Source organism: Pongo abelii, chromosome 16 (genome assembly GCF_028885655.2).
Source record: "Pongo abelii isolate AG06213 chromosome 16, NHGRI_mPonAbe1-v2.0_pri, whole genome shotgun sequence".
NCBI lineage: Eukaryota > Metazoa > Chordata > Mammalia > Primates > Hominidae > Pongo > Pongo abelii.
This window is the reverse complement of record NC_072001.2, coordinates 64,754,482-64,757,172: the sequence shown is the minus strand read 5'-3', so window position 1 is coordinate 64,757,172 and position 2,691 is coordinate 64,754,482.

Below are 2,691 nucleotides of genomic sequence, written 5' to 3'. Positions count from 1 at the left end.
TGGGCAGGATCCACCCTGCTCCAGTATGGCCTCTTCTTAACTAACCATATCTGTAATGACTCAATTTCCAAATAAGGTCACATTCTGAGGTTCTGGGAGTTAATACTTCAACATGTAGATTTTGAGGGGGATGGGGAGGACAATTTAGCCCATAATGGTATGCCTTCTGACACCCCTAAATTCACTTCCTTCTCACATGCAAAATACAGTAATCTCATCCCAGCATCAAGTCTAAGTCCAAAATCTCATTCACATATTATCTAAATTAAGTCTGGGTGGTACTCACCATATGATTCATCCCTGGGGCAAAATTCCTCTGTATCTGTGAACCTGTGATACAAGTTATTTGCTTCCAAAATACAATGGTGGGACAGGTATAGGATAGATATTCCATTCCAAAAGGGAGAAATCAGAAGAAAAAATAAGGGTTATGGTTCTAAGTGAGCCTGAAACCTAGCAGGGTAAATTCCATTTGATTTCAAGCCTTGAGGATAATCCTCTTTGGTTGAATGTTCCATCCTCTAGGCCTGCCAGGGCGGTGACCTCACCCCCTCCACCCTAGGTAACGGTTCTGCCATTTAGAATGGAGGAGGTGGCTTCTTTTTCTGGAACCAAGGAGGTGGCCCCACCCTTGGGGTCGTTCTTCCTTCTTCTTGAAAGATAACACATATCTGTAACCAGACATCTCTATAAGCCCATTTGCTGCCTTTAGAAGCCCAGAAGTCTGGCATCTTTCCTTCATTTTTTCCTGTCTCTGTCCCCTTCCATCCAAGTTGGCAACATTTTTGTTGAGGTGGTTGATTGGCTCCACCTAGTTTCTATAGCAAACACCTGTTCAGCCACACCCTAGGTGCTTTCTCCAGAACATACTTTTTAAATTTTTTGTAATATATATAAGTTGATAATTTTCCTGATCTTCAAATTCTGGTTTCTTTTTGCTCAGCAGCTCCTATTTCAATTTATCTTTCACCTCTCACATTTTACTATAAGTAGCAAGGAGAAACCAGGCCACACCTTCAACATTTTGCTTATAAATCTCCTCAGCTAAATAGCCAAGTTTACGACTTACAAATTCTACCTTCCACAAACAGTAGAACACAATTCAGCCATGTTCTCTGCCACCTTAAAACCAACATTGCCCTTCTTAATTACAACTGCAATGACCCTATTTCCAAATAGGGTAACATTCTGATGTACTGGGGGTTAAGATTTCAACATATGAATTTTTGGAGAACACAATTCAACCCATAACAACTTGCTAAATTTTCACTGTTCTGGAAGGACCTAACAACCGTCTGTCTCAAGATCCACATTATGTTTTTGACTTGGGTGTACTCAATGACAAAACAGCCATCAGAGATGTCAGCAATTAAGCCAGTTAAGTTCTGTGGAGCTGATTTCATGGTTGTATGAGTTTCCAGGGCAAGGTCTCAGCCCTGTGTCCTGGTCTAGCTTAGTTGGGAAGCATTAAATAATAATAGTCGCCATATATTAAGTTCCTATGATATGCGAGGGGCTATACTAGAGTCCTCACAGATATATTATGTAATCTTTAGAATAACATTGCAGGGCACTATTTATGATTTCCATTCTAAAGATTAGAAAACCAAGGTAAAGAAAGTTTAAGAGACTTGTACATGGTCATAGAGAGTACAGAGAGATCCATGCCTTAAAGTATCTCAGAAAATTACTGGGGTGGTTGAGTCAGTCTGGAATCATCTGCAGACCTGGTATGTCATCTGCCTTGGGGAGTTCATCAATACAACTTTATTCATTTTGAGCCTTTAGAGCTAGATACCCAAGAATCTTCCCATTTAAAAACAGTTTTTAGTTCTGGTTGGTTTTTCAGCTCATCATCACATCCACAGATCAAATCGGTGGTCTGATGATCTGGTTGGTACCCAAGTCCCTGCCTTGTTCCTTTTAGCCTCTTCAAGGGATCCTGCTCTTGAAAGCCTGGCTACTGAAATGATTCTGTGCCTGTTTGGAAGAATCTGTTTGTAGTGGAAATTGCTAGCAGACATGGGACTCTGCCTATTTAAGCAGTTTCCCTGTAGACCAAGTTCAGCTCAATTCACACCCTCAAATTTTCCGGTCCTCTTGGACATTATGATTGCCACTGCCTGTGCATCCCTTAGGTTCAGTGGGCTTGGCAAGTGAGGGATAATTACTATTTTGGATAATTAGTTAATTAAATATTTTGAGCATGTGTCAGTTTAACAATAATGAATTCCATGGCCATGATTTCTTCCCTCCTAGAGCATTACAATTTCTGCCCAGACCCAGTTAACTCCCCTGTGCCTGAAGTCTTATCATTGAGATCCTGGTGTGCTTCACAGCCATGGCTGCATGAGTTAGACAGAATATATATGCAGGACAAAAGCCCAGAGAACCCTTGAGGTGAAATTTGGAGTTCATCTGTTCGCTAAGAAATTTCAGGTTATAGCCACACTATGTTACTTTAATTCTCACTCCTTTCAGTATACTTGCTTCATTAGGTAATAAAGGGTAGAGGTACAGCTCGTATTTCGTCTGTGGCAGAGGCCAAAATTTGGAGATACCTGTGGGAATATGTGTCGTGTTTGTGAATATCATCCACCTGTGCCGTGTTTGATAACAGCCCATCTATTAGGTCAACTACAAAAGATCATGGCAAACCCTAGTCAAATATCCTGACTTCCCTCACTGGTC